The sequence below is a fragment of the Acomys minous genome, assembly GCF_964271855.1.
Source record: "Acomys minous genome assembly, chromosome: 19".
Classification (NCBI taxonomy): domain Eukaryota; kingdom Metazoa; phylum Chordata; class Mammalia; order Rodentia; family Muridae; genus Acomys; species Acomys minous.
This window is the reverse complement of record NC_140499.1, coordinates 56,226,957-56,241,624: the sequence shown is the minus strand read 5'-3', so window position 1 is coordinate 56,241,624 and position 14,668 is coordinate 56,226,957. Positions and strand designations below refer to the sequence as shown.

The 14,668-nt window shown below is 44.5% G+C and overlaps 1 long non-coding RNA gene across 8 annotated transcripts in view; it reads left to right on the top strand.

Moving 5' to 3' along the window:
* Nucleotides 1-6,289: 6,289 nt before the first annotated feature.
* The window catches only part of LOC311590642, a 185,977-nt gene continuing 177,598 nt past the window's right edge, over nt 6,290-14,668 (top strand). For 2 of the 8 annotated variants that reach the window (XR_014776943.1, XR_014776946.1), the window contains exons 1-2: nt 6,297-6,848; nt 7,425-7,534. This is a non-coding gene — a long non-coding RNA (uncharacterized lncRNA). Of the gene's footprint in view, nt 6,849-7,424; nt 7,535-14,668 lie in introns of all 8 variants that reach the window. The other 6 variants (XR_014776947.1, XR_014776948.1, XR_014776942.1 and 3 more) reach the window with 5 other exon arrangements.

Here is a 14,668-nt window from a genome sequence, read left to right as displayed (position 1 = left end):
CCACCACATATGTGAGTTCCCAGCAGTGGTTTTGTTTTTTTAAAAAAATATTTTATTAGTTTATTCATATTATGTCTCAATGGTTATCCCATCCCTTGTATCCTCCCATTCCTCCCTCCCTCCCATTTTCCCCTTACTCCCTTCCCCTATGACTGTGACTGAGGGGGACCTCCTCCTCCTGTATATGCTCATAGGGTATCAAGTCTCTTCTTGGTAGCCTGCTATCCTTCCTCTGAGTGCCCCCAGGCCTCTCCATCCAGGGGATGTGGTCAAATATGAGGCAACAGAGTTTGTGTGAAAATCAGACCCCACTCTCCACTCAACTGTGGAGAATGTCTTGTCCATTGGCTAGATCTGGGCAGGGGTTCGAAGTTTACTGCATGTGTTGTCCTTGGCTGGTGCCATAGTTTGAGCAGGACCCCTGGGCCCAAATCTGCCTATCATAATGTTCTTCTTGTAGGTTTCTAGGACCCTCTGGATCCTTCTACTTTGCCATTCTCCCATGCTTCTCTCATCTAGAGTCCCAGTAGGATGTCCTCTCCTCTGTCCCAGTTTCCTGGTAAGTGAAGACTTTCATGGGACATGCCCCTTGGGCTAATGTGCAGATATAAGTGAGTATATACCATTTGACTCTTTCTGCTTTTGGGTTAACTCACTCATTAAGATCATTTCTAGTTCAATCCATTTGTCCACAAATTTCGGAAATTCCTTTTGAATAGCGCTTAAGACACTATTGTTGGGACTTGAGAGATGGTGCACCACTTCCCAAAAGAGTCATTGGCTGAGAACCGAACCTTTAGCACACGGGCTTTCACAGACACTTATCCAAACCATAGTAAGTCCCTGGTGAGAGTTAATAATATAAAGCACTTAGATGAAGTACATAGTAAGTGCTTTATATGTGTGCTATTTATTGCTTTTATTTCAGTAGACAGTCAGTAATGCTTTGTGGCAGCCAGCTCCATGCACAGAAGCTGTTTCTGGGAACTTTGCACATGCATGCAATGAGATTTTTTGGGAGCCTGACCCAGCTCACTAGCAGAATTGGACCGTTACTCAACTCTTCAGGACTAGGTCAGGACTGAAAGGCCATGCTAACATCACAGGAGAGGAAGCAAACCCGACTCACACAGGGAGAAGACAGTCAAGCACACTCAATTAGAACGGGATCCAATTAGTTCGGTCTTAAATGTTGCTTGTCGCTGGAACTTGACTTGCAAGTCAAAATTGTATTACAAAATAGATGACAAGTAGTTGAAATATTAACTGAGGGAAACAGTTTGGGCATGGCAAGAGGAATTCTTGTAATTAATCTTTCCTGGTAATCTCATCAGGGTAACCGTTGCTAATCAGAAACATGTTTTGTCGACCCATCCAGATTCTAAGCCTGGGGATGGCAGGAGTTCACCACAGCCCCGAGACACTGGTATGTTTTGCATACAGCAGGAGTATAATCAGTGCAGCCTGTTATGGTTCTGCATCGAAAGCCAAACATAAAATCTCACCCTTAAGGCAGACCCAGAACACAAGACTTTTTCCTGGAATGGGGCTACTGTCTTTTCCAGTTACGGTCTACGTGGAAAGAGAGAATTTGGTTCTGACAGTGTGAGCGGCAACATCTGGAGGCTGGCCTTCTACCCTGAGCCTTGACCTCCACTTTCAAAAACAGTGGACAAATACCTTGTAGGAAATTCTAAACAGCAAAGGGCTGTGGCCCTAGAAGCCCCTGTAGGACAACGTGATTCACAGTTTGCATGTAAGTTCATCTCGTCAGTCTAAATAAAAGACACTGACTTCCCTTTGTGTCCATATGATGCACATCATGTTGCCCCACATGATTCTTTTTATTGTTCATCTAGGAGACTTAAGATGCTTACAGGCAATCTTGTATGTCATTATAACTTTGGATAGTTTTTTTTTATTGGATTAAAAATAGTCATGACATACAACTGGTTGTTTAAGCCATTTTAAATTGTATGTATAGTTCAGAGACATCTGTATTACATGTTAACTTTTTTAATAAAATCACCATTCATGGGGATGGGGAGGCACTCATGACTCTGTTAGTCAGCTACTGGGTGCTGGGACAAGACACCCAACACGACAACTCAAGAGAGAAAAAGCGTAGTTTTGTTTCCTGGTTTCGTCCACCACAGAGGGAAGGACGTGGTGAAGCTGAAGAGCTCAGGGCAGGAACCCAGGGATGGGACAGATGATGTTGGCTGGCTTCCTCTTTTTCCTTTTTATTTCATCAGGACCACCACAGTTGTAGAATGGTGGTGACATGCACATTGAGAGTGGTCTTCCCATCTTAGTTATTTTTGCGAACCTCACTGGCACACCTATAAGTGTGCTTTCCTGATCTCTCAACACTTCTCAACCCTGTTACATTGTTAAAATTAACCATCATGACTTCATTAGGACTTCTACCAAAAAAAAAAAAAAAAAAAAAAAGAACAAAAAAGAAAAAGAAAAGAAAAAGTCAAACCAAAACAAGACAAAAAACAAAACAACAACAACAACAAAAAACCTAGCATGGAAAAGGACAGACAGACTGATTATGTAACAAGTTCTCTCACTAACATTTTTGTAGATGATCTCATGATATGAGAAGTGGACTTTATTGACCAAAATGAGAGTTTGCTTTTAGCAGTGGCCATTACTCTTGCTGTGTTTTTCTTTCTACTGAATTAGATTGACGCTCAGCTTAGTGTTGATTACAGTCCCCTAAGCCGAATGACCCTTCCGGACCCACTGTAGTGGAGCAGGTTTGGTGGTTCTCCAGCCTGGCAGAAGATGCTGAAATACTGTCTCCTCATGGTGACTGGAGCTTTGCAAAGACCTTCGTCCCTCTTGGTGACCCTGAGGGGGAAGGCAGGCCTATCATTGCCTTCTTTCTCACCTGAAGAGACACTCCAAGTCCTTTTCCTCCCACTGGGTAAGATCCTATCTGTCTCTCAAAGCCATGTCCCCAAAGTAGGAGGAAGATGGTGACAGAGACCACACATTTGAGAAACTAAAGAACAAAGCAAAGAAAAGCCAGGGGAACCAAGTAAAAATCTTTACATATTTTTAGTTTCTGGATAGAAGAAGCCAAGTATATTTGATGATGGAGGTGACAACGTTTTCCATAGGAATATATGGATTGAGAGACATCTCTGCCCCTATATCCCTGCAGTCATACAGGCTCCTTGTCGGGGAGATGGCCTCATTAAGGAGGAACATTTTCAAGCCTCAGCATCTGGAATTATCCCGCTATCTCTGCGAGACTCGCTGAGTCAACTTCTTCCTAAGATTTCTTCCAGAGACTGGAAGAAATGAGTCCTCAGGGATATCAGCTTCATCTCCTCCCATAAGTCACCATTGTGTGTTGTAGCTTATTGCCAATGACTTTGGTATGTGACTATCGTTTGGCCAGTCCTGTGTGCACGTACATAGTGGTGTTTTTGGATCTGCAGTACCAAAGACCATGCTTTGTACTGTGGTCACTAAGAAGCCAGCTGGGGAGTCCTCACTGACACCTTTCCACCAGGAAATCCAGCCTCTGCGCATTGTCTACTACATCTGGTTCATTGGACACCACTGAGATGCATTCTGTTGTCTTAGATGCCACACTTGACTCTCGGTCTTCTTTTAAAAGATATTGCTTGAGACATCTTCATGAGGAGGACCCTGCAGGCTCCATGACAGGCAGGTAGAGGAACCACAAAGAGGTGAAAATGGCAAATAGGTTCAGCTTGACTTCATCAGACTGGATCAAACTTGTAGAGAGTCTGGGTGCCGGGCGGTTCATTGACAGCCTATTTAAGCACAGTGCAATTTAGGGAAGAATTTGCTGGAGTAATACAACCCTGGTGCTCAAGTAGACATAATTACATCAAAACTCCATTCAGAGTACATGTGATTTCCAGCCAAACAATAGGCCGAGCTTGGGGGAGTGCTGCAAATAGTGGGAAGAAGGTTAGGAGGAGCCGGAGGGGGTCAAGAACACCACGAGAAGACCTGCAGAGTAAACTAACCTGGACCCATGGGGGACACACAGAGAGTGAACCACCAACCGAAGAGCATGCTTGGTCTGGGCCTAGGCCTTCTACTCATGTGTAGCAGATGTGCAGCATGGTCAACATGTGGGGACAGGAGCTGTGTCTGACCCTGTTGCCTGCCAATGGATCCCTTTCTCCTAGCTGGGCTGCCTTGTCAGGCCTCAGTTCAAGAGGATGTGCTTAGTCCTGCTGCAACTGGAGGCACCAGGGAGAGGTGATAGCGTTTGGAGGTCTCTGTTTCTTTGAGAAAAAAAGGGTGCACTCAACTATTGCCTTTTCTTTCTTTCTTCCTTCCTTCCTTCCTTCCTTCCTCTTTCTTTCCTTCCTTCCTTCCTCCCTCCATCCCTTCCTCCCTCCCTCTCTCCCTTCCTTCTTTCCTTTTTTTTTTTTTAAAGTTTGAGACAATGTTTCTCTATGTAGCCTTGACTGTCCTGGACTCGCTTTGTAGACCAGTCTGGCCTCGAACTCACAGCAATCCACCTGCCTTTGCCCCCTGAGTGCTGGGATTAAAGGCGTGTACCACCGCCGCCCAGCCTGGGAACATTTTTAAAAGGCCTAGGCTACGAAGCTCTCAGGCCTCCCAGTGTGTTTCTTTACTTCTGAGAAATTTCACCAAATTATTAAGCAGTTACAGTTTTTACAAAGAAAATGTCAATGCTCTGTTCTTGAGCTGTAATACAAAGCGTCCTTGGGTGCGTAGAGTTTTTGTTTAGGACACTGCATTTATGATCGGCCTACTGGGCAGCAATTACAGCACACAGACAGATCCAAATACACTTGGTCCTAAAGTCTTTAAAGCAAATCATTGACACTGGTTCCAAATGGAGTAAATATTCCCATTAATTTAATATCAGCAGCGCTCTGCATTGTCTTCTCATGGTCTTTAGACTGGGCTGGCCAGTGCAAAGGGGACCCAGGTGGTAATGTTATGTGGAGCCTTTATGCTGTTCCTTGCCAACCACCTCACCCCTGTGCTCCTGGGAGCAATTTCCAATGGAATGGAGAGCAGAGAGAACCGTAATTATGTCTCAGGCCTGGTTCATCACCCAACGGGGTCTTGTATTTCTACATGTGTCCTTATAAATCTTTTAGCTAAATCAGGGTCTCAGATGTGAAATCCAGCTCCCCTGGGAACTTTTTAATAGGAACAAAAGTCTGGTTTAGGTTATTATTTTTTTTAATAAGCTTTGTGAGATGTTTACTTATGATAATTGTGAATTTAGAACAAAGTTATTTTATGTTACACTAAAAACAAAATTTCAAAGGAGCTAAAGTAGAAATACCTCAAACACACCTTATGCTACACAGATCGCGCCATATTGTATTTTGCATATTTTGGCATCACTTTTGCTTGTGAGTGTGTGTGTGTGCTGTGTATGTATTTGTATGTGTTTTTGTGTGTGCATATTTGTATGTGTGTATATGTTTGTGTGTGTATGTGTGCATATGTTGTGGACCACACACGGTGCCTTGTGTGTGCTGCACAAAAGTTTTACCACTGAGCCGCATCCCAACTCAGTTTTCCAACAAGAAAATTTGGTAACTATATGGTAATAAGGTACCGAAAACAGGAGAAACTTATGCACTCTGGTTATTGTCACGTCCTTGAGCAACCTTTAAACTTGATAAAAGTCAGCAGACCATTTATTCAGCAGGTGTGGTGCCGGTTAAATCCGGAAGGGGTGAGGCTCTGGAGCCCATTTCCTAAGCAGCACCGTGACTACCTTCGAAAGTGGGAATCCTGTGTGCTCAGCCCTCCAGGAGGCAAGCATTCTTTTAAACTCTGGCTTGCTTGATGCTTGCTAGCTGTCAAAATCCAGACTGAGTGATGGAGTTCTCCTAAGGAAGAAGAAACTGTTGCAGAAGTGGCTCAAGGCTATGATAGTGGCAGCTCTCGTTCCAAATTTGTTATTTTAGCTACGGTAAACACACACACACACACACACACACACACACACACACACACACACACTTAAATATTTTTTTTCATTTTTAGCTTCTGAACTTGACTTCAAGAGCAAGTTACTAGACACTATTACTGAGCACTGAGCCCAGAACCTCCGAGAAGCTCTAGAACTCTTCAAAAGAGTTGCTATGGTTCCCATGAGAACTGTCCCTCATAGCCTCACGCATTTGAACGCTTGGTCCCCTGTTGGTGGCACTGTTTGGGAGATGCTGCGGAACTTTTAAGAAGTACCAACTTTTGCTGGAGGAAGTATATCACTGGGGGTGGGCTTTGTGAGTTTATAGCCCTACTTCCGGTTCGTCCTTTCCGCTTCCTGTTAGAAGTAAACACTGTGACTCTCGGGATTCCTTTCAGGGTCCTGCGCCTGTGCCTCTCCCACCGTTATGGATGCTCTCTCTGAAGCTATGTCTTAGTTAGGGTTTCTGTTGCTGTGATAAAACACCATGACCAAAGCAACCCGGAGAGGAAAGGTTTTATTTCATGATGCAGCTTATGGTCCATTATCCAGGGCAGTCAGGGCAGGCGCTCAAGGCAGGAGCTAATGCAGAGGCCATGGAAGAGTGCTGCTTACTGACTTGCTGCTCCTTTATTGCTCCGTTTGCTTCCTTATAGTACCCAGGATCCCCTGTTCCGGAATGGGCGTGCCCACTGTGAGCTTGGCCTTTCCACGCCAATGGGTAATCAAGAAAATATCCCGCAGGTTTGCTCACAGGCCAATCTAGTTGGGACGTTTAATCAAATGAGGTTCTCTCTTTCCAAATGACTCACTATGTGTCAAGCAGTAGACAAAAACAAACGAACGAACAAACAAACCACCGTCACCACAGCCAGAACAAACTGTAAGTCTAAACAAACTTGTTCTCTTCCTTGTTTTTGGTCATGCAGTTGTATCAGAGCAGTGAAAGTGAACTGATTCAGGAATGGTAGAAAACCCAGGGATCAAAGCATGACGTCAGAGGAGGGAGAGAGCACTTGTATTTTCTGGGGGAAAGTGACTGTCTTGATCATTTGATCATCTCTCATTAGCTTTAGACCTTAGCAGTTGTAAGGTTAACAAGAACCTTTCCAAAGAAGGAGACGTTAAGTTCATAAAATAAATGTGAATATTTGCAGAATTAAGAGCTTGTTGGGCTATCTCATGCTGGAGTCTTTGTAGAGTACATTTGCGGCATTGTTTCTTGCCCTCCTTATGCCCCTAAATACAATATTTTGTAAGCCAGAAAGGTACATGATTCACTCCCCTAGTGAGGGAAGTGTCTCAGCATGCAGTTTGCAGTACTGGTGGCACACGTTTGTAGTTGGACATTTCTTATGTTGGAGTAATTTATTTTGTTTTCAATATTTACATTCATTCATTCTGAAATCCTAGCTTTTAATTCAACTACATTCTAAATGTATTTTCTGTTTTTTTAAAGAAATGTCCAAGGCATCATCTGAAAAGGCTGTATACGAGGACGACAGAAAATGCACAAAGAAATAATAAGCTTGTGAATGTCTTGGGACCAATAACCAAGCAGGCATTAAGGTGAGATCATTTGCTTATCAAGATCAAACAAAAGAAATGTATTGGAGAGTCTCCGTTGCTGGGGAGCCCTTGGCTGTTATTGCCAGGGTAATATATGTGATGACCAAGACGCAAGTCAGGATCTCCAGGCGGGGGTGGGGGTGTGGGGGTGGAGCAAGAACGGAAACAGTGGGATTAATTCCCGGAGGTATGAGTGCATCAAGAAGGATCTGAAGGAGCCAGGCGTGATGGCGCATGCCTTTAATCCCAGCACTCAGGAGGCAGAAACAGGCGGATCGTTGTGAGTTCGAGGCCAGCCTGCTCTACATAGGGAGTCCAGGACTGCCAAGGCTAACACAGAGAAACCCTGCCTTGAAAAACAAAACAAAAACCGGGTGTGGGTGTGGGTGTGGTGGTGCCCGCCTTTAATCCCAGCACTCAGGAGGCAGAGGCAGGAGGATGGGTCTTTGTGAGGCTAGCCTGGTGTTCATAGCTCCAGAGCAGCCAGGACTACATAGAGAGACAACAACAACAACAACAACAACAAACAACAACAACAACAACCAAAAAAACTGAAGGAGAAGGAGGGTTGGTCTGTAAAGGATGGAAGGTAGAAGTGAAAAGCAGCCACCGGCCTTTGTCCATGTGGAGAGGGTGGAGAGGAGACCTGTCCCTATCTCATTTATTTTCACTCCCTCACCCCCCCGCCGCCATTTCCATGCTATTCCATTGTATGGGTAACTAGCAGTTTGTTTCTGAATCCTCCCTTTGGCAGATAATTAGATGGCTTTAAAATTTTTGTTATTACGAACAAAGCTACAATGTACATCTTTGCCTGTGTCTCCTGGGGCTTTACTTGCAAGGCTTTTCAGGGGACGATGTTGAGGAATAGATGTTCTGAGCTGCAGAGTGTGCCTATAGCCCACAGTGGCTATTCCAATGGGAGCGCTCACAAACACTGGGAGATTTGTTTTCCCCGCATCCTTACACGTTAGTACTGACAGATGTGCCACACCGTCTCTCCAATGTGATGGGCATCAGTAAGCATCATATGAATTGTTTCACTTCCCTGATTACAAGTCAGGTTTACAACGCCTTCTGCATATTTCTGTGCCTTCCGATGTCCCCTCCAGCAACGTGTCTGCTTTTCTTTATTCTGTCACTTTCTTTATTGATTTATAGATTTTTTTTTCATAAATTCTTGACGTCACATAAAAAATGCAACCAAATGAATTGCAAATATCTTTGCTACATAGGAGTCTTGCCCTAGTAGCTTGATTGTAATCTTTTTTTTTCATCCAGTACTAATTATAATTTAGACACAACTATCAATACTTTTCTTCATGGTGTCTGCTTCTATGGCTTGTATAAGCGTTATTCCTAAGACATTTCATAGACTATACCAACATTCTTCCTGCAATTTTGTTTCTCATGTTTAAGCCTTTCGTTGGCCAGCAGTGATTTTTGTGGAGTGTGTGATAGCTGTGATAAGTGTGTCACAGCACACTCCCCTGAGTTGCTATTTTTGTGACTCTTTTTTCAGGTTACTTTTATATGTCCATTACACACTGGGAAAGTTTACGCAGCCTTCACCAGTTCAGAGCACGACCTGGAATCCTCCCAGTGGCAGAAGCAAAGTGTCTGTGTGTGAGATCCCCCACTGCTACAGGGGGGTCACAGAAGCATTGGAAAAAAAAATGCTGACGATTTGAGTCTAGGCTCACACTTCTTTATTTTAAACACGGCAAAGTAACAGGGTTACTAGCAAAAATAAATTGACTCGCGACATCTGGCGTTGAAATGATTATAATTGGAGAGGAGCGTGGGGTAGAAACACGAGCTGTTCACTTCAAACTTCAAATAGTTTGCAAGGGCCAGAGAAGAAGTCCTGCCGCTGGGCTCACAAAATATGAGGATGAGGTTAGGAGGACACAATGGCATCGAGTCCAAGAGTCTGTGAAAACTGACCCATATAAACTCAACAACATGGAGTCAGTGCAATTGCAAGGCTTGAGAAAAACACGTATTTGGGGATAAGGAGCTGTTTGCACAAAGCCCACCCACTCCCACTCCCACTCGCAACCAGTTTTCTCTACTCTTCTTTTGTGAAGGCTGAAAGTTAAGCCCTTGATTATCTTCTCTCCTTGCTGGTCCTGGGGCTCAGCTGTAGCCAGTTAAGGAAGTGGCTGACCCTCCTCCCCATACGCAAATGCAACCTCGTGGCAGGACAAGGTTCTTAGGTTTCCCGCCTTCTTTCTTCCTGAAAATGCAGGGCGTGGAAGGAGTTGCAGAATCCGCCCAGACCCTGAGCCCTGGGTTGTGTGGGATTCTGAGGAGCTCGGTGGTGGTGCAGTTCCTGGAGCTTTGCCCCTTGTTGCCAGCGGCAGACGGAACGCACGTTGGTTGAAGTCTTTCTGGTGAAGGGGTTTTACTTCTTAAGTTCATTCTTGGCTAAACTGATGTGCCTAACTGATGTGGCTTCTTAGATGCTTCTTTCCTTTCTGCATTCCTTGTTAGTTATCACTGAAAACACACACACTCATGTGTTTGTGTTAGTGAAGTTCATAGGAATAAACAGAGAAGAGTGGGAAGATGGAGCACACACCATGTTGTCTTAGTCAATGTTCTATTGCTGTGAACAGACACCATGACCATGGCAACTTTTTTTTTTTGTCCGTAAAACTAACTTATTTTTTTATTTAATTAATTTATTCAGATTACAACTCAATTGTTATCCTATCACTTGTAGCCTCCCATTCCTCCCTCCCTCCCTCCCTCCGTCCCTCCCTCCCGCTTTCACCCTATGACCATGGCAACTCTTATAAAGGAAAGCATTGAGTTGGGACTGGCTTACAATTCAGAGGTTTAGTCCATTAGCGTTGTGGTGGGAAGCGTGGCAGCGTGCAGGCAGGCATCGTGCTGGAGAAGGAGCAGAGAGCTCTGCCTCTTGATCCACAGGCAGCAGAAGTGGATGCCACACTAGGCCTGGCTTGAGCATCTGAGAACTCAAAGCCCACCCCCACAGTGACACACGTCCTCCAGTGAGGCCACACCTCCTCATAGTGCGACTCTCTATGGGGCAAGCATTCAAATCCATGAGTCTGGCATGGGTCATTCCTATTCAAACCGCCACACTTGTGCATCCAGATTTTTTGACTTATAATAGGAGAAAAGAAAATGTGACCACTGTTAGAATCAATTTGTGACAGGTCCCCACATGCCAACATTTGGCAGTTTTTTTTTTTCCAAGATGGTCTTGCTATAAGCTTGTGAGACTCACAACAGCAGTTTGCTACTACGTGGACATATTTGTGCATTCCTGTCCCCAGGGAGGGCATCTGTATTCCATGTGTTTTTAAAGCCAGGTCAAGAGCGTTTGTGTTTTGAGATGTGAATGGTATACTTTCAACTATAGAGCAGTCCATAGACTATTTCCTGTGGATCTGTGAGTGGTTCTACCTTTTACAGAGGGCGAGGCTTTGAAAGTCACAAATAGTCTGTTTTTTTGTGTTGGCTGCCCCCCCTGTGCCTTGTGGACAATATAGCCAAGGGTCTGTGTTAGCAGAGAACTCCCACAGTCTTTCTTGTTTTTCATCCCTCATCACAACTTTAAAAAATTACTTATATTTAGCCAGCGGTGGTGGCGCATGTCTTTAATCCCAGTACTTTATAGGCAGAGGTAGGCGGATCTTCATGAGTTCAAGGCCAGCCTGGTCTACAAAGTGAGTCCAGGACAGCCAAGGCTACACAGAGAAACCTTGTCTCAAAAAAAAAAAAGAAATTATATTTGTTCATATGTCTGTCTGTCTGTCTGTCTGTATGTATGTATGTATGTATGTATAATGTCTTCTGATTGTACTCACACCACATACTCTCTTAGCTCCCTGACCTCATCATTGGTTCCTCAACCCTACATGTTCCCCTCATACTCTCACGGCCTTGTTTTATGGTCCACTCTATTTAATTAACAAGGGCTGGAACTGTCCACTGGATCCCTGGTATAAACTCTTGCTTACATATATCAGAAGCCTAAGAAGCGATTGTTCTTTGCTATAGTCTGAATTTGCCCCCACCCCACCCAAGTATTCATATGTTTAAACTTAGTCACCGGGGTGACATTATCAAGGGGTGAAGCCTTTGGGTGGTGATTAAGTAATGAGGGAATCAGCCCCATAAATGGGACTGGGCTTTTTATAAGGGGTGTAAGGGAGGGTCCCCCGTTTTCTCCTGTCCTTCCTCTCATGTGAACACAAAGCATCTGTCCTCTCTGAAGGACCCAGAATCAAGGCATCATAGCAGAGCATCCCCCACTCCAACCTCGATGATCTTAGCCTTCCACCTTCTATCACTTATAACCATCCTACTGAGGACAAAAGTCCGCCTACCTTTTGTGTCTCCAGGGATGGAGCCCAGCTGCCTACACATGCTTTGCCAGCACTGTACTACTGAGCTGCATGCTGAGTCCAAAGTTCTAGATTTAAGTTTGACAGCAAATGCTGCCTGGTTTCTAGGTCCCTGGCTGGGAGTAATAAAGCCTCCGACAAACATGTGGGCCATGCCAGCTAATTTCTCACAAAGTATCCTTTGGTTGTGGTCAAGCCTGATGACAGAATGGTGATGGGAGGGAGGGGACAAGATGAAATCTGGCAACAGGAGCCATACCCTGGTTGTCCTTGGCCTGGTGAATCCCCAGGACGACGGGCTGGGAGACATCCAGGACTGTTCATTCTCCTTGGATTGCATTCTTGTTTCCAAGAGGTGATTACTAAAGGGTTTTGCAGCCACCCTCATCCTGGCTTTAGTTGTGTGTTGTGTGACTCAGGATGTCCCAAGGTCTATCCCTGGCACTTCTAAGCTGACCAGACTTGGCCTGAGGCTCAAGAAGAAAACAGCTACAAGTGTCATAGTACAGGGCTGAGGTTGGGGGAAGCTCGCCAACTCATTGTGGCGCTCAACATCTCCCTCTGGAAAACCCTCCAGCAAAGCCTTCCATGACATACTTAGTTAGACCCCTTAGATGAAGACAGCTTATGTGTAGGGATTGGATGCCCTGGGTCTTTTAATTCCTATCTGTAGTTCATCACACACACACAGGATGATGTGGGGTTTGCCTCTTTGTCTTCCTCTATTTTTGTTGGATGTCATCTTTCTAGACTAAAATATGCCACGGATATGAGATAGAAAGCCGATGGTAACGGCTTTCACTCCACATGAAGGCCTTTCAGAGATTGTTTACAGTCCTTCAATGATTATCCAAGTTCGGTTTTCTTTCATATAAACAGAGGGCTTTAAAAATATGATGAATCTCAGTGTTGGCGAACGCTGAGAGTCACACTGACCTCAGAGTGGAAGTTTATCTGTTGAGGTTGTTTTGACTCGGGGAAGGATAGATACTGGAACTTTCCATGGAGAACACTGCTTTGTTGACTTGTTTCCTTCTCCATGATGTTTGAAGGGAAACCCTGCCTGCCCCAGAGGCTCGCTTCTCAGCTGAAGTGGCCGCCTATGTGTGGTATCACTGTCTTTGCAGAACAGGGAATCCCAAGAGGTAAATTCATGCAGATCTTACCCCTGGGATGGAGTGCAAATTTGCACTTCTCATGCCTTACTAGTGAAGATCCCGAGACCCCAGGAGTGCAGGACATCTCAGCAAAGTCGTTAGGAAATGATGTTGATGGCCGAGTGGAGATGCAGTACACATAAGGGAAGTTAGTGTGGGCAGTGGTGAGGCACTGAGTGTGTTATAGGAAGCCTTAATTCCCAGTTCAAGCCTACAAATCTGGAGTGCAAAGCTGGCCTGTGATAGCTTGTTGAGTGCACATATATCTTCTAGTGGATATATGATATCAATATATACTGAATATATGAATATATAGTGTATATAAATATATACTATATGAATATATATAGTGCATATGAATATATACTATATGAATATACATAGTGTATATGTATATCTCCTAGTGAGTCCAAGTTAGTGTTACCTTTATTTGCATTGTGTTTAGTCCTGACCCTTTAGGATTGGAATTTTGCCCCTGAATAAAAGATAAAGAAAAACTGGTTGTCCCTCTTTCAGCAGCTATTGGCTGCCTGTAGCACTTCATGTAGGGGTGGGGCCTTATGAGCTTTTCCTTCTTCCATGCTGGCATGTCAGCTGGTGTAGTCTTTGCAAGTCTTGTGCAGGTAGCCATAGTGTTGAGAGTTCATGGGAGCAACAGCCCTGCTTTGTCCAGAAGAAATTATCATGTAGTGGGCTTCCGGGACCTCAGGCTCTTAGACTCTTTCCACGCTGTCTTCTATGAGGTTCCCTGAACCTTAGGAGTGGTGCTTGTGTTATCATTGTCTAGTGTGGGGCTGGGGACTATAAGGCCAGTCACATGTTCTCTGCTCTGGCCCATCATTGAGCTCTGTAATAGTCCCCAGCTGCTGAAACAGAAGCCCCTTTAGTGAGACGTGAGAGGTGCCTTTACCAAGAGAGTGCACAGGTGTGTCTTCCATTTGTGCCTGGAGGGGTGGGTTGGGGAGGGTGGCATGGAGAGAGGGTTCTGTGTTACGTTAGGCACCAAATTGTCTTTATTATATTGTAAAAATAATCTGTTTTTCTCTCTGAGGCCTGGGTCCATTCTCCGTCATGGCATCTTCAGTGGCTTTGTTCCTATACTGTTCTCTGCTATATTTCAAGTCTCTCTGCCCCTAACAGATCTTTGCTTCAGTCAGAAGTGGATTCAGCTCCTCTGGATGTTAACAAAAAATTTTCTAGTCTGCATTGCTCACTAATTTCTTTTATTTATTCACAACTCAAGTTCTTTTTAAAAAAGGATTTATTTTTATTATTTTTAGTGTGTGTGTGTGTGTGTTGTGTGTGTGTGTACATGTGTGTGCAGGTCAGAAGAGTGCCTCAGAGACCCTGGGAGCAGTTATAGTCATTTGTGGACTGCCTTACTTGGGTGCTGGGAACTGAATTTACAACAGCTGTGTGTGCTCATTGCTGCGGAATCTTCTCCCCAGGTACTTTACTCAGATGCTTGCTGTAGTTTTCTCTACCTACAAGCAGAGATTGTAATTTCTAACTTCCCTAGGCCAGCAGAGTCCTGGTTTTGGCCGTGTCAACTACCACTTTTGTCAAAGGTCACTGTGGCAGTGTGGTGTATTAGT